This window comes from Gigantopelta aegis, chromosome 1 (assembly GCF_016097555.1).
Source record: "Gigantopelta aegis isolate Gae_Host chromosome 1, Gae_host_genome, whole genome shotgun sequence".
Taxonomy (NCBI): domain Eukaryota; kingdom Metazoa; phylum Mollusca; class Gastropoda; order Neomphalida; family Peltospiridae; genus Gigantopelta; species Gigantopelta aegis.
In genome coordinates this window covers 19452396-19471314 of record NC_054699.1, presented here as the reverse complement: position 1 = coordinate 19471314, position 18919 = coordinate 19452396, and the positions used below count along the sequence as shown (strand labels likewise).

General features: G+C 38.3%; 1 protein-coding gene across 12 annotated transcripts in view; it reads right to left on the bottom strand.

The window, feature by feature from the left end:
* The window catches only part of LOC121371608 (muscleblind-like protein 1), a 334396-nt gene that overhangs the window by 35242 nt on the left and 280235 nt on the right, over positions 1–18919 (bottom strand). The window lies entirely within an intron of this gene.

Sequence of the window (18919 nt, the reverse complement as noted above, 5' to 3'; positions counted from 1 at the left end):
CTCTGAAATTTGAAAAACATAATTTTAAATCAACTGTGAAATTTGAAAAACTAAATTTCACATTTACCCTAAAATAAAAAACAAAACAAAACTAAACTAAAAAACAAACAAACAAATAATAAACATATGACGTTATTTCGAAATATAATTTCACAGTGACTACAAAATTTGAAAAATAGAATTTCACATTTACTATGGAATGTGAACAACTAAATTTCACTTTTTGATTAGCTGCAATTAATTTTTAATATGCACCATCTCACAAACAGGATAGTACACACCACAGCCTTTGTTAAACCAGTCGTGGTATACTGGCTGGAACGAGAAATAGCCCAATAGGTCCACCAACGGGGATCGATCCTAGACAGAATGCGCTTAAGGCTTTACCACTTGGCCACGTCCATAATTCGGCCTTTTGTTACACCAGTTGTGGATCACTGGCTGGAACGAGAAATAACCCAAAGGACCCACCGACAGGGATCGATCCTAGAAGGATCTTGCATCAGGCGAATGCTTTACCACTGAGCCACATCCCGACCTCTAGACTTCACTATCGTGACATGTCACTACCACACAGTGTGATGGCCCCAAAAAACCACACGAGGTTACCGACATTAATATTCCTCGCCGGAAATTATTAGGTAACATGATATTCACCATCCATAATATAACTATTAGATGGAAACACTTTATAATGGCAAAACCAGATCCCACGCTTTTAAAAAAAGAAAGAAAGAAGGAATATCAATTTTTCGATTCGCTCAGAATATGGCTTAATGAAAGGAACAATTTCAGGCAGATACTAAAAAAAATAATAGAGTAAATGACAGTAAATTGCTTGAAATGAAAAAATCATGCACAATGCATCGATCCTGCTTACTGAGTTAGGTTAAAGGCGAACATAATTAAAATATGGATGTGGGGGGGGGGGGGGGGGAGAGAATCGAATAAATCTATATTCTGTGGGCGTGACGACCAAACATTGCTGGCACTTGACACAACTCGTAGCATGCACAATGTAATTGTACAGAGAATGAATTGTGGACAGAGAAAAACATAATCGTAAAATAAGGAGGGGGAGGGGTCGGAGAAGGGGGATGGTGACTTTATTTATTTTGGGACATGACTAAACCAAGCTGTCACTGAACCTAACTCAGAACATGTATGATGTAATTCCACAAAAATTAGTTGTGCAAAAAAAAAAAAAAAAAAAAAAAATAAAGAAAAAAATAAAGAAAAGTAATTGCAAAAAACATAAAATGTGGACAAGGAAAAAGAAATTTATATTCCAAGAGACATGACCAAAACAAAACTGGAATTTAACCAAACTCGAAGACAATTACGATGTAATTCAGCAGAAAATAAGTCGTGGACAAACAAAAAAAGGAAAAAAAAAAAAAAAAAAAAAAAAAAAAAAAAAAAAAAAAAAAAAAAAAAAAAAAGAAAGAAAGAAAAAAAGAATGGTCTGAAGGGAGATGAACTTCAAGAATATGCAGTAGCATTACTGCAAACAAATGACCTGATCCGTGTGCAATCAATACAGAAATAGCAAGATACGTCTAGACACAAGACAAACAACTTGGCGAACGAAAAGAGAAATCATGCACACGATAGTCTACGTCAGAATGATGGATGTAAGAATGATCTATGGTTCCAGGGCAAACGTGATCACATGGGGGGGGGGGGGGCTCGTAGGTGGGTGCAATGCTGTGAATGTTTCTTCTTTTTCTTTTTTTTGTAAATTTCATGCACGATTCTGGTCCATTGCAAATTCTTATGACAATGTATATGCATTTGTTTTTTTAAACTGTCTTTAATTTCATTGTTTTCTATTTTATTAATGAATTTTGTATATATATTTTTAATGTCTTTAAATTTATTGTTAGGGGTCGGTGGCTTGTAGGTGGGTGCAATGCTATGAATTTTTCTTTCTTTTTTTGCTATTTTTAAAATTTATTTCTGGTCAATTTTTTTTTTAATTGTCATTGCTTTCTATTTCATTTATGAATGTTGATTCTGAAAAGACTGCCTGAATAATTTTTTTTTTTTTTTTAAATGTCTTTAATTTTATTGTTTTCTATTTCATTTATGAATGTCAATTTTGAAAAGACTGCCTGGGAACTGTCAGAAATAATCACATTATTGAGGTGACAGGGACAAAAAAAAAGAAAGAGTTTACTGGATATCTCATCACATTTTAAATTATGGTTACTTCGAACAGTTATTGTGACAATTAATTGGTTTCAAGGTAGAGTTTAAGAAATCCACTACTGCCACAGAGGCTACTCCTATCTAATAACAGAACTGAACTGTCAGAAAGTGGCAGATAAGAACGAAGATTTGTGCATTTTGTGACAGAATCGTGACACTTTACATGCATATACACATGTAGTGCTCGGGTACAGCCTTCCATTTAATAAAATTTATTCTGATCGTAATTCACTGACAACTGGCAGCCAGCCAGCCAGAGACTGAGTATGTTTTGATGATAATTCTATTGGTCATATTAACTAAACTCCATGCACAATAATATTATAAGCCATTCATTCATCTGTTATCCATCCATCCACCCTTCCAGCTGCACACTGACCCATTCATTCATCTTTCCATTCATCCATCCATCCAACCATCCCTTGATCCATCCATCCAACCACCCACCCAGCAATTTATCCATTCACCCACCCACCCACCCATTGATCCATCCATCCCCCACCCATTGATCCATCTAACCATCCACCCATTTGTCCACCCATCCAAATCCATTCATCCACCCACCCACCCTTCCATTCATTCATCCATCCACCTATCCCATCACCCAAAACCCACCCATCCACCCACCGACCCACCCATCCATCCATCCACCCACCCACCCATCCACCCATCCATCCATCCATCCATCAATCCAACTGACAATGACATATTTTCTGAACAATTATAACACTAGACTAACATTCACAAGTTAATTCCCAGGCAAGATATTAAAAAGCAAAAAAACCCCACCACTCAGCCTGCCAGCCTGCCATCCTGCCCAGCCATGTCTATTGTTTTGCTCGCCCTAGGGGGTAATCATTAGATCACACTAAGACCTCCGTACACTAGGCTAGGAGAAAGATTTCTCAAGGCACAAACAAGAAACATTTCTCAAGAAGACAAGATGAGAATCGTTGGTGTCACAGTGACACGCACTTTTATCACCTCCTGTCTGTTGGCTTTTCCTTCCCTCGACAGTTGGGTCAACACCGAGGTCACGAATAGCTGCACAAAATGTTAACGACTTTCTGAATATTAACTCAGAGGGAAAAAATTTTTTAATGACTTTACTCTCCCCGACAGTCGCTCAATATAAAACTCATTTCAAAGCATCCTTCGTTTTGAAAAAATTTTGGTGAGACGTAATAACAATCGCCGAGCTGGTTTCTTGTTTTTATCCCGAACATCGATAAATCCAATTGAGAAACTAACTACGTGGAAAATGAGTTCTATTCATTTGTCCAGAATGCAACATAACATTAGTGTCTTAAGATTGATAACATTTTAAGGGCTGTTCTAGAAATGATCATGGGGGGTGGGGTGGAAAGTATACATATATATTCCTGCCCTCCCCCCCCCCCCACCCTCCCAACCAAGCACATAAATGTACATCGACATATAAAATATTCATGCAAATCTTCTAAAATATATGCATATATTAAAAATACATTACGGTAAGTAAATCAATATTATATTGTCGTATAGTCACATGCTTTTTTGTAAAGTGTATACAACACAAATCGGGAAATCCCGGACTCGTTGAGAAATCACCAGACCGAAAATCTGAGACATAAAATATTCATAACCCGTCTGATGTACAACAACGTGAATTATTGTCTCGTGTGACTCGGTTACCAACATGAGTTACATGACAACAAGTTCACACAGTGGTCGTTCATTCAGCACGAACACTCGCTCACGTATCAATAGAGAAATCCTCTGACAAGTTTTATCTATAAATAAAACGTCGCAATATACACTGTATGTGAGAATATCAAATGGGTTGGGGTGGGAGAGGTAGCAGTGTACCCTAATGACTGTCTGGGAATATCAAATGGGTTGGGGGGGGGGAGGTAGCAGGGGTGGCAGTGTACCCTAATGACTGTCTGGGAATATCAAATGGGTTGGGGGGGGGGGGGGTAGCAGGGGTGGCAATGTACCCTAATGACTCTGGGAATATCAAATGGGTTGGGGGGGAGGTAGCAGGGGTGGCAGTGTACCCTAATGACTGTCTGGGAATATCAAATGGGTTGGGGGGGGGGGGAGGTAGCAGGGGTGGCAGTGTACCCTAATGACTGTCTGGGAATATCAAATGGGTTGGCGGGGGGAGGTAGCAGGGGTGGCAGTGTACCCTAATGACTCTGGGAATATCAAATGGGTTGGGGGGAGGTAGCAGGGGTGGCAGTGTACCCTAATGACTGTCTGGGAATATCAAATGGGTTGGGGGGGGGAGGTAGCAGTGTACCCTAATGACTGTCTGGGAATATCAAATGGGTTGGCGGGGGGGGGAGGTAGCAGGGGTGGCAGTGTACCCTAATGACTGTCTGGGAATATCAAATGGGTTGGGGGGGGGGGGGTAGCAGGGGTGGCAGTGTACCCTAATGACTGTCTGGGAATATCAAATGGGTTGGGGGGAGGTAGCAGGGGTGGCAGTGTACCCTAATGACTGTCTGGGAATATCAAATGGGTTGGGGGGGGAGGTAGCAGGGGTGGCAGTGTACCCTAATGACTGTCTGGGAATATCAAATGGGTTGGGGGGGGGGAGGTAGCAGGGGTGGCAGTGTACCCTAATGACTGTCTGGGAATATCAAATGGGTTGGGGGGGGGAGGTAGCAGGGGTGGCAGTGTACCCTAATGACTGTCTGGGAATATCAAATGGGTTGGGGGGGAGGTAGCAGGGGTGGCAGTGTACCCTAATGACTGTCTTGGAATATCAAATGGGTTGGGGGGGGGGGGGAGGTAGCAGGGGTGGCAGTGTACCCTAATGACTGTCTGGGAATATCAAATGGGTTGGGGGGGGAGGTAGCAGGGGTGGCAGTGTACCCTAATGACTGTCTGGGAATATCAAATGGGTTGGGGGGGAGGTAGCAGGGGTGGCAGTGTACCCTAATGACTGTCTGGGAATATCAAATGGGTTGGGGGGGGAGGTAGCAGGGGTGGCAGTGTACCCTAATGACTGTCTGGGAATATCAAATGAGTTGGGGGGGGGGGAGGTAGCAGGGGTGGCAGTGTACCCTAATGACTGTCTGGGAATATCAAATGGGTTGGGGGGGGGAGGTAGCAGGGGTGGCAGTGTACCTTAATGACTGTCTGGGAATATCAAATGGGTTGGGGGGGGAGGTAGCAGGGGTGGCAGTGTACCCTAATGACTGTCTGGGAATATCAAATGGGTTGGGGGGGGAGGGGGTAGCAGGGGTGGCAGTGTACCCTAATGACTGTGGGAATATCAAATGGGTTGGGGGAGGGGAGGGGGTAGCAGGGGTGGCATTGTACCCTAATGACTGCGTGGGAATATCAAATCGGATGGGGGTGGTGGTGGTTTAGTCCTGTAATGAGGTTCGGACAGATTCTCCACTCTTAAATGTAGACCAATTTCTGCAGATCAATAATTTACTCAGTCTCTTACAGATTTTTGGTAAGTGTAAAAACTGAATTACATTAGATTTTGAGACATGAATGTTTATTATACTCGAGTACATTTTAAACCATGGCTGTTTAGAGTTGAACACACATGTATGGTAATTCAGACAATGACTCTAGAGATGGGGGGTTGGAGGCATGGGGGGGGGGGCTGGTGCTGCTATAACTACATATGATACTCATTTAGCAACAAGGCATCTTTTATATATATATATATATATACCATCCCACAGACAGGACAGCATATAACATGGGCTTTGAGATTTATCTGTACCAGTCATGCATGGAAACAATTTTTTCACCTGTTCATTCATAATTTTCAAGTGCTTTTACAAAAGTTAACCAAAAAAAATCCAGAGTTATCTTTCCTTATGTTTTAATTTTTTTTATTTCTGAACTGTACTAAAATATTTAACAGATAATGTTGAAACCATAGAAATATATTTTCCCCACTTTAATGATAAGGAGTGTTTCTCAAGTTATCTTAATCTTATAAAAAAGATTAAAAAAAAAAAAAAAAAGCAAAAATTCTAGAGTTATCTCTCTTTGACTTCACTGAAAAAGGTTTACTTTTTTCTTCTTCTTTTAAAAAAAAAAAAAAATAATGTACTAAAATATCGAACAGCTGGAGTTCAGAAAAATGACAGCACAATAAGCTGACTTAATGCAATAAGTCGCACTGTTTGCCTTCCCATGTAATTTGGTCATTATTGTAGAAACATGCTACATTATGGATGATAGCCATTGTCGACAACACAGAGGAGCACTCGCACTCTCTAATGCGACAACAGCCGAGCAAACAACTCCGGGGGAAGTGCAAACATATAGATCCGAAATGGCTTTATAAAACAGTATATTGTTCGAATAATGGACCTTCTGGCAACCTAGGTCAAGGGACGCAATCCTGTTTACTCACACCCATGGCTAGACGGCCATTTTTCCGAAGCAGAGCAGATGTTTTTAGGGTGGGGTTTTTTTTCCAAATCATTTTGGATTAATAATGTTTGATTTTTTTTCTGAGCTTTTTATTTACAGTCGTGTTGTAGTAGTGTGGGTTTTTTTTTACTATTGTTATGTTTTATTGTTTTCTGACGTGCAATGTTTATTATATTGTCATATATTGCTATTATTATACTATTATTATATACTGTATCTACAATGGTAATGTTATAAATTTTTACTATACTGTCATATTTCACTATCTACTATATTGTCATATTTCAGTATCTACAATGGTCATATTGTAAATTGTACTATACCGTCATATTTCACTATTTACTATATTGTCATATTTCAGTATCTACAATGGTCATATTGTAAATTTTACTATACTATCATATTTCAGTATCTACTATATTGTCATATTTCAGTATATACAATGGTCATATTGTAAATTTTACTATACTGTTATATTTCAGTATTTACAATGGTCATATTGTAAATTTCACTATACTGTCATATTTCAGTATCTACAATATCATATTGTAAATTTTACTACACTGTCATATTTCAGTATCTACAATGGTCATATTGTAAATTTTACTATACTGTCATATTTCAGTATTTACAATGGTCATATTGTAAATTTTACTATATACCATTATATTTCAGTATCTACAATGGTCATATTATAATGTCCTTTGAGGCATTATTTCATTTACAATGTCCTTTAAGTTCATAGTACACTAGGTATAACAATATACTTGTTTCAATGTCTACTATGGTCATACTGCAACGTCTACAATGCCTATGCTTCCATTTTGCTTTGTTTATAATGGTCATATTTCAATGTGTACAATGGCCATGTTGACATTTTAATTATGGTAATATTTCAATGTTCACAATTAATGGCCATATTTCCAATGTGCATAATGGTCATAATTTTAATCTCCACAATGGTTATATGTTTCCATTTTAACAATGGTTCCATTTCAATTATGCTCAAGTTCCAATGTGTATAAAGATCATGTTTCAAATGTCTACAAATGGTTATGTTAACAACCGACATTTTAATCATATTTCAGTATCCACAATGGTCATGTTGCAGTGTCTATATTGGTTGTTTCATTATCAATGATTTTGCTTCAGTGTCTGCAATGATCATATTTCAAATCAATATCAAAGAACACACATCTCTGTGTCCATTACACTCATGTTACAAATAGAGATTATTATACAAACTTCTGTGTTGTACTGCTTTTACGAAAAAAGTATCAGGATTTTTGTATTGCCCAAATGAGAACGAGGGTAATACATATAACTCCTGAAACGAGCTTCCTAAAATCATTAAGACTCACACACAAGTGTAATAATTTCTTTATTTTTCGTATTATTAATGTGTTTTTCTTTTTCTTATGAATAACAAAGGACCATCTCAAAATGTTTCAACCACAAGTAGAAGAAGAAAAAAAAAGAGAGTTTATTTTGTTTACAGACACCATTAGAGCACATTGATTAATTAATCATCGGCTATTGGATGTCAAACATTTGGTAATTCAGACTTGTAGTCAACAGAGGAAGCCCACAACATTTTTTCTAATACAGCAAGGGATCTTTTATATGCACCATCCCACAGACAGGATAGCACATACCACGGCCTTTGATATACCAGTCATGGTGCACTGCCTTGAACGAGAAATAACCCAATGGGCCCACCGACGGGGATCGATTCCAGACCGACAAGCGCATTAAGTGAGCCCTTTACCACTGACAACTAGGAGACGACAAAATAATATCACATTTCATATACACAGTCTGAGCTAGGACTGGAGAAGCAACGTCATGTTATGACATCACTAATTTACCTTGTTATTACATGCGTGCTTCATATGGTTTTTATTAACCCGGTTATATACTGAACCATGTGGATAATAACGTCTGCAATCCTTGTATTTCAATGTCTACCACAGCCACTTTTCAATATCCTTGATGATCAAATAAAATACAAAACGATTATAAATCTTGTCGAAAGTTTAAAAACTATTTCACCCAATTATGAAGTGTTTAGTTACAAATCGTCTTTTCCACCGATCCGTGATCATCACCTCTTTGTTCAGCTACGACATATTTACAGAATTTATTAACACCAACAGACCACAAAGTACAATCACTCTCACATCTCTCTATAAACCTGTAAAATAAATTGCAATAATCATTAACGGAGATAATTTATTTCTGCCTGATCCATGAGTGAATCATAAATAAAAAAAAAAACCCCAAACCAGTAATATTTCCATTAGATCCGTGCCTTTAAGTACCACAGGAAACCCGGGGTTGCAGGAAAACGTTATAAATTGTGTCAAAGCACTGCAACGTGCATCGTAAATTACACGTTCAGCATTGACTGTTTGATTAAAACTCCCAACTCTGTGTATATATGACGGTAGGGGGTGTATATCAACCGTAATTCTCCCATGCAGTACAACAGTTATTAACTTCCCGAGCTCCTTTAGTCGGCGTGTTCCGTCGAGAGGTGTAGTGCGCTTTAAATAACACTGCTGGTAACAATAACAACGTGATATAAATTAATGTGGCACTGAAACAGATTATATGATGGTCTCGTAATTGCATAACGATACTAGAGAGTGAATGGTACTTGGAAAATTTATTATTAATAGCGAGGCAATCCTTCCTTCGAAAGTATCTGATCCGCATTACAAGCAGGTTGATCAGGTGTAATACACTTTTAAAACCATTGATTTGTAGGCACCTAGTGAACCTTCTTCATGTTAAGTGTTTTTTTTGGGGTTAATCCAGTTAAATACCAATCTTAAAAGCAATTTTGATTTGTTCTAACATGGCCTATCATTTGATTTTTTCTTTTCTTTCAAATTATATATATATATTTTTTAATTTATATATTACAGAAAATAGACGAAAAAAAGGGTGGAAAAAGAAATTTACATCTAAAAAACCCTAAAAGTGAATTTGTAAATTTTTATAATTTAGTCTGGTTACAGCAAAAAATAATTTAATCTGGATACAGCAAAAAAAATGTAACCCATGGCAATTCATATCGTAGCAATGGTGATTACCACTGGTACCTTTGTTAAGTTCTAGCCTTGGAACACTGCAGCTTTACCATTCATCTCATCATCATCCATGTTTGTAATGTCCAAAAACAGAAGAAGAGTCTTTGTCTTGGCGTTAAATGTTTATAGCTAGCACTTTAAAAAAAAGAAAAGAAAAAGTTCTAGCCTTGGAAGTGGATTGATCCTACAACCCATCACACATCTAAGACGATTGTTCTACCACTGGGCTACACCCCTCCCATGCTATGCAGTTTGGTGCAGTGTGATGCAGAGAATGGTGCAGTGTGATGCAGAGAATGGTGCAATGCTCATAATACATCATGGCCAGACACTATACAATTCCAAGAGCACTGTACCGAATGCAATAATAAAAAAATAAAAAAATTCATCATGTGATCTTTGCCGATGGAAAACTTGCATCACTTGAACACACAGCCCTCCCCCCACCCCCACCCTCAAATCTCTTGAAAAGATTCTGAATGAAAGCAAGCACGGCAAACTTAATTATGAGCTTCGACAAACACCGAGATTCATTTTCGCAGACAAGAGCAAACAGTTTGAGACGCAGCCATCTAATTAAAGACGTTAGGAGACCATTTCATAAAGAATGACATTTGCTGGTGACCCGCGTTACACAAAGTGAGTCCTCTCCATGCAATAACGACTACGCAAACATGTCCACTGGAATTCAATGACCTAAACAAACTCACACATCACAGTCCGTTGTTAGGCCAACATGTTGGCGAGATTTAGGAAAACAAAAGCAGAAATTGTCATCGGTGAATATCATCAATTAAATAAACCCCAGCAAACTAAAGGAAGGAAGGAAATAGTTTTATTTAACAATGCACTCAACACATTTTATTTAGGGTTATATTGCGTCGGACATATGGTTAAGGATCACACAGATATAGAGAGAGGAAACCCGCTTTCGCCACTTCATGGGCTACTCTTTTCGATTAGTACAAAAGGATCTTTTATATGCACCATCCCACAGACAGCACAGTACATACCACAGCCTTTTAGGTGGGTGATCTGCAGCTCGCCTTGATTTTGCACGTGGTGAAAACTGCTAAAATAAATATGACAAATGCTCTAACCATCAATCCATATTCAGATCTTTTCACTAAAATATGAAGACAAATGCTCTATTAACCCATATTCAGCTCCTTACACCCTGCACCCTTTTTAGAAATCGGTACAGAACTTAACCTCTCTAACAGGATACCTCTATTTACCGGACATTTTGCTTGGTCCCAAGGGTGTAAAGTTTAGAGGGGTTTCACTGAACTAGCAAAGTAAAAAAGTAAAGTTTGTTTTATTTAACGACGCCACTAGAGCACATTGATTTTTAATCTTATCATCGACTGTTGGACGTCAAACATATGGTCATTCTGACACTGTTTTTAGAGGAAACCCGCTGTCGCCACATAGGCTACTCTTTTTAACGACAGGCAGCAAGGGATCTTTTATTTGCGCTTCCCACAGGCAGGATAGCACAAACCATGGCCTTTGTTGAACCAGTTATGGATCACTGGTCGGTGCAAGTGGTTTACACCTACCCATTGAGCCTTGCGGAGCACTCACTCAGGGTTTGGAGTCGGTATCTGGATTAAAAATCCCATGCCTCGACTGGGATCCGAACCCAGTACCTACCAGCCTGTAGACCGATGGCCTGCCACGACAACACCGAGGCCGGTCGAACTAGCAAAGAGTGACCAAAAATTCTACAGCTTTAATTAATTCTGTTGAGTATATGGTTTATTTTAACACATGGGACAGAAAAAAAGAAAACCTGAGTATATGGAGGGGGATTGATCCTGTGACTCATTGTACCTCAGGTGAACACTCTACCACTTATCTACATGTACATCTCACCCTTCTACACAAGAAACCTTCCAAATGAAAAGAAATTAATATAAAGTGACTGATGGAAAAAAAGAAAAGAAAAAAAAAAGTTTTTTAAACTGTGTTCAAAGCAGGTAGACCAGGTGCTAATTTGCTTTGGTGTTACCTGATATGTCAAGTCTAGAGCCTGATGGGAAATACACCCCTTGAATAACAGTAACGAGACCCGCTTAGTACAATTAGCTCTGTGTGCGGTCCCTCAAATCAAGCAAGCCGTGTTTATCAAAAATAGAATGAACCGTAGAGAATTTTTTTTATTTTTTAAATGTAAGCGGAGAGCACAAGTTGTTTAGAGAATAAACGGTTAAAATCTTAATTGGTTTTTAACATTTTAGTTTTTCAACTTGAAGCTTGAAAGAATGTAGATGTACATGTTGTATATTTAGTTTTGTTTGGCACCTAAAACTCTTTCTGTGGTGAAATGTGAAAATATTTATGAATTCTTTAAAGACAACACCCTGATGAAATTAGGACTAGAATGTGGCTCAGTTGTAAATTAAAAAAGTTAATGTCTGTTTTGTTTAACAATACCACTAGAGCACACGGATTTATTAATCATCGACAACTGGATGACATACTGGACAACTGGATGACATACATTTGGTAATTCTGACATGTAGTCATCAGAGAGGAAAGCCACTACATTTATACTTTAATAACAGGATCTTTTATACACATTTTCCCACAGACAGGATTGCACATACCACAGATTCTATCCTACGATGCCAACACCCCAGGCGGGTGCTCTACTGACTGAACTAGGTCCTGCCTGTAGCTCAGTCGTAAAGCGCTCTTCTAAGGTTAAATGGATTACTGAGTAGATCATTCTCAATGGACTTACATTTTGTTCCATCCCAACCAATGCTCCACGACTGGTATATCAAAGACTGTGGTATGTACTGTTCCATCTGTGGAAATATATTTAAAAAAATCTTTTGCTGCTTTTCTTGAAGGAGTATCTTATATAGCAGCAGCAGTAATTTTTTACTCTCTCTCTCTCTGTGTCTGTATTCCTCTCTCTCTTTCTCTTTCTCTGTGTCTGTCTTCCTCTCTCTCTCTATCGAAATAGCCATTTGTTTTAAATATGCTGAGATGACATTAAACAGACATTCATTTTCTTTCATCTGTCATGGGGTAGGGCTGGCTGTCCAGGATAAACGTTTGTAATTAGTAAGAGGAATCAATGTAGGGGTCTTATATACCTCCTTATTAAGCCATAATAACTCATTCAGGGGCAGGATTTAGCTCAGTTGGTTGAGTGCTCGCTTGAGGTGCTTGTGTCGCAGGATCGAACCACCTCGATGGATCCATTCAACTAATTGGGGTTTTTTCTCGTTCCAACCAGTGCACCACAACTGGTCAAAGGCTGTGGTATGTGCTTTCCTGTCTGTGGGAAAGTGCATATAAAAGATCCTTTGCTGCATACGAAAAATGTAGCGGGTTTCCTCTGATGACTATGAGTCAGAATTACCAAATGTTTGACATCCAACAGCCCATGATTAATTCATCAATGTGCTCTAGTGGTGTCATTAAACAAAACAGACTTTAACTTTAATAACTCATTCTGGGTGGGAGCCGCCGATACCGGTATGCGAACCCAGTACCTACTGTACAACCTCTAGACCAATCAATGGCTTAACTACTAAATCACAGCTCAATGAGAAAAGTGTAAAAGCACTAACATGCCAGATCCCTGGATAGAATAAGCCATTATACCTGACTGAAGTTTGTGCCCAGGCCAGCTTGCGTGAACCTTAATTAGAACATCCAAGCACATGCCAAAGGAAACAGCAGTGAATGAAGCAACAGTTGCCCCCGCCGCTAACGCAATTAAGCGGTGTACCGGATTGCACAAAGACTTGATTAAATCCAGTTGTAGCCGGTGTTAAACCTGTCGTTATATGCATGGACACACTTCAAGAGGGCGGATCATGCCGATAAGCTGCAATACCCGATAAACTTTCCTTAATAATCAACAACAGACGGGCTGCCACTGTCTCAAGCCATTACAAGAAGGGGGGAAAAAAAGAAAGAAAGGAATGTAACGTTCCATTTAATGCCACATCAGTGCGGTTATATCGGTCTTAATTTGTAAACAAGATGAGATGTAAACCAGAATTTGCACCCACCCCAATAATTCTGAATCAAAAATATTATTGGCAGTAAATCTCACGGCATAGATGAATTTTACTTGCAGAATGCTGCAAATTGCTTTTTAGGACATCTAGTTTTTAAGTTTATGGGGAGCATACCCCAACCCCCCTCCCTAGAACTTTGCTTTGTGCTCTCAATCTGTCAGCCCCCCAGGTACCAGGATGCGAACCCAACACCTACCAGCTGTAAGACCACAGATGACTTAAATAACCCTTGAACCACCGAAAATCGGCAGATGGGAGTAAGTAGGAGGATGTGATCCCAGCACCCATTAGCTGTAAGACCGAAGACTTAAGCACAGTAAGCCACCAATATAAAGGCTGGTCACATGCTCGAACAATTTCCATCCCCACACAACTTAACTTACATAATAGGAGCAACTGTAAAGTCCCAGTGATCTCAGTCTCTCTTCCAAACCAATTTCCCCCATGTGCTACTACGCAAAACCCGATTAGGCCATCGTCTAGACAACTCATAATAAGATTATGGGATAAGTTATGGAAATGAGTGGGGGAAAGTCAGTCTTGGCTATGAAAGGGAGTTTAGTGCCGAGCATACCAAACATCACAACTTGCAATGAATGCCATCCGTAACAGCTGCGGTGACACTGTGAGGGGTCACGCGAGGTCGTTGACTTTCTGCCGGTTGTGTAAAGTACAGATGTCCATCAACTCCTCAGGACGCCAATAATGGAACCTCTCTTTAGTAGTCAGGGACCAGTTTGAGAAAAAATGTTTGTAAAGCTAATTTTTAGATGTAAATGTAAATATAGGACTTAAAACCCCACACAATTTGTGTTGCTAGTAAAGGTACAACTAATGCGATTTGAAGCACAAGCACACACACACACACACACACACACACACACACACACACACACACTATACACATGTATATATATATTGTTTTTGTCCTTACAATGCTCCATTTTCCGTAATGATGTAATTTTCTGCATAAAAGTAGATGCCAAACACATGTAAACACATACAACAGGTATAATTGCTACTTGCACACTAAAAGTAGCACTATCGTGGAATTTTTATAGCTGAATTACACCGATTAATTTCTCTCCCTCTCTCTCTATCTTCACTCCCCTCTTCCTGTCTCTTTCTTTCTCTGCTCTCTCTCTCTCCCTGCCTCTCCCTCCCTCCCCCCCCTCTACGTTGGACACCAAATAGCTATATATATATATATATATATACATATAGTGCCCAGGTGTTGTTAAACAAATATCCCTAACCTCTTCCCGATTAACGCTTTGTCTGATGCCGCAGCTCACCAACCAAAATCTCGCAGGTGAATTGAGATAGATCCTGTTGCAGCCTCCACTGCTATAATAATTGGCAGAGAGTAACATCTACATGACAATCAATGGAGGGGGGGCTGCTCATCTAATTGGGTGAGCGGGTTGGCAATGGAAAGAATGGGGAAGTGCATGCACGTACAGGTATGCCGAACACCTGTGGTGAGATAGACGAGATATAACTTATCCAATCTGCGCCAATTGAGCAACAGGAAGACCAGTGTTATTAGCGGCTGGCGCTGGGGGGAAAAAACAAATCCACAGAAACATGAAGATAATGCTTTCCATATGGCCGCCGTTTAGTTGTGGAATTATCGTACTAATAACATTGTGGTTTCATTTGCCGACTTATTAGAAATTGGAATGTTTGTTGTTTTTCTCGTCTTCCAAAATAATATTTAAAAAAAATAATAATAAAAAATAAAATAATAAAATAATAATAAAATTAAAAAAATAATAATAATAAAAAATAAAAAATAAAATAAATGAATAATAAAAAAGAATAGTGAAAAAAAAGAGAGAACTTTCATAGACCAGGAGCCTACCTGTAATTCACAAAAGTAACTTAGGCTCTGCTAGACGACAAAGCATCCTCTTTGCAAGTCTTTTAACATTGCACTGCGATATCGCAAAGTTGCGAGAGTTTAGTGAATTAGGCCCCATGCATCCACATTAACAGGGGTGCAGAAATGGTAAATATATCACTAAACCGCCAGACCAGTTCCAAACCACATTTATTAGTCTGCCAGAATTTCTACAAATAGTTCGACAGCCTGAACAGTAAATACATGCAGTCGCTCTAGGATCGATCCCTGTCAGTGGGCCCATTGGGCCATTTCTCGTTCCCACTAATGAACCACGACTGGTATATCAAATGACATGGCATATGCTATACTGTCTATGGGATGGTACATATAAAAACCTCCCTTGCTACTAATGGAAAAATGTTGCAATTTCTTCCCTAGACTAGCTATATGTCAGAATTACCAAATGTTTGACATCCAATAGCTGATGATTAATACTCAACGTCCTCTAGTGGTGTCATTAAACAAAACAAACTTTCTTTCAGTCCGATAAGTCGGCTGTCTATATAATCTGTCTAAAACATATGCTACAGACATCACATGAGCTATTTTTATCAATATATAAGCAGCCAAGGGTATTTTATGTATTATTCTCTCTCTTTCTGGTGTTGTTAAACAAAACAAACTTGTAACTTTTCACGTTTACGATTCCTCAATTTTTTTTTTTTTAAATGTAATCGAATTCAATGCCTGCCCAATATAGCGAGTTAAATTATACTCGCTGTGTGACACATAACTCGCCACGTCCACCCACCTCCCGCCATGTCAACCGACAGAATAATCAGCAACATCTGCCCTCGACCACACAGTGGTTTTATCAGTTCATTTGGAAATATCACATTGATTGGTGCTTTGTATTACCGAGCCGATAACAACGTCCAAATCTGTTTTTCAGCGGAAACAGATGCCAATTTCTACTGGAATTACTTGTCATTCGACGGATCAGCCTACAACAATTCCCCCTGAATAATTAACCGATCGATTGATAAGCTAGCTTCAATATCGGGATTATTGGTCAATGAAAAGTTTTATTATTGAAAATAAAAAAAAAAAAAAAAAAAAAAAGGTTTATTTATATCATTTAATATACACTGTAGTGAAAAAAAAAAAAATCAAAAACTTATTGTTTTTGGGTTTTTTGAGAAAAATAAAAATGGAAAGAAAATTGATTATGTTGGTATCAGTTAAAGCTTCTTTTTTTTTTGTTTAATGACACCACTAGAGCACATTGATTTATTAATCATCAGCTATTGGATGTCAAACATTTGGAAATTGTGACATATAGTCTTAGAGGAAACCTGCTACATTTTTCGATTAGCAGCAAGAGATCTTTTATATATGCACCATGTCACAGAAAGGATAGCACATACCACGTCCTTTGATATACCAGTCGTGGTGCACTGGCGAGAACGAGAAATAGCCCAATGGGCCCAGTGATGAGAACTGATCCTAGATCGACCGTGCATCAAGTGAACGCTTTACCACTGGGCTACGTCCCGCCACACGTTGGTATCAGTGAAAACTATTATTGCCATATGGTGTTTAGTAGTAGGTGTGGTTACCTATCCTGGTACTAAGACCATTGTTGCTTCAGAAAAGGAATGTTTGTATAATTAACAACACCTGAGCAACATTTGAGAGCATTAAACAGAAGAAGTCTGCTGCTACCGCTTATACCTGTTGGCTTCACTTAGGTATTTGAGAGCATTAAACAGAAGAAGTCTGCTGCTACCGCTTATACCTGTTGGCTTCACTTAGGTATTGAGAAAACTGTGAGTTTTTTGTATGTTGTTATTGTTTTTCAGCATAATATATTAAGGGGACTATCCTGAGTTTGTAGCAATTGCACCAAAAACAAAACAAAACATTTTTTTTTTTAAATATTAAAATTAAAATATATTTTCATTTTCTTGCTTACAATATGTTTCCGTTTTTAAACCTTTAAACTGGTAGTTTAATGTAGGCTAACCATTGTTGAAATAATATTTTTTTAAATATAAAATAATACTTTAAGAAGACTATCTTGAATTTTTTGCTAATTACCAATATGTTTTTAATTATGAAAATTACAATATAAGATCATTTATTTGCTTAGAATATACACCATTTCTCCACCTTTAAAGTGGTATTTCAATATGGGATAACCATTATTAAAATTAGTCATAGAGACGTTTGTTTGTTTTGTTTAACAACACCACTGGAGCACATTGATTAATTAATCATCGGCTATTGAATGTCAAACATTTAGTTAATAATTATAATTTGTTTGGTCTGAAATTGGCTCTTAAATATTATTTAAACTTCAATAATATGACTTAAATTTATATTAAACAAGAATTCTGCAGAATTCAATGTCTCAACTACCATAAAACATTTCGGTGCTCTGTGCTGAACTTCCATAGGTGCAACTATAAACCAAGTTTCATGTACCTAGGACTTATAGCTTGTTATACATTGATCCCAATGCTAAACCTTTTTTAATGCAAAAGTTTACGCCATTGCCGTTGCTATCGGAAAAGTAATACCTATATTTTGCCTTGTTACTTCCTTAAGGCGAGACAAAAATTAAAATACAAAAATGTCAAAAGCCTTTAATTGTGTGAGATTTAGTGAGATACATTCATTCTAATGCTAAACCTTTTTTAACTCAAAAGTTTACGCCACTGCTGTTGCTATCGGAAAAGTAATGCCTATATTTCGCCTTGTTACTTGGTTAAGACAGGACAAAAATTAAAATACAGAAATGTCAAAAGCCTTTAATTGTGTGAGATTTAGTGAGATTTGGTGATAAAGTTGTTGAATGGCCGGACAACAGCCTGATGAATATCACCCGACAGGAATGAATGACGTTCATTATACACAACGCCAACTGCAGATGTTGAAAGGCCAAAATGCCACAGCATCCTATCGAAATCAATTGTTGTACGACAGAAATAATCTTCGGCCCCAATGCCCAATCACAATCTGTCGATAAACAATATGGCTATTATTACATTCTGTGCACACCTCGGCTACAAAAAAAAAAATCCATCACGGGTGATCAAAATTGGATACAGAAACACCAGATTTCGATTCTTTAAATATCTCAAGCTGTATATAAAAGTCGCCCAGGGCCGTACCTAGCTTAAAATAACGGGGTTTGGGTTGGGGTGGCAGTGGCAGGCAGTAAAAATATAATTGGGGCATAGTAATAAAGGGGTCTTTCAAAAACACCTGCAGGCGAGATATAGCTCAGTGGTAAAGCATTCGCTTGATGTGCGGTCGGTTTG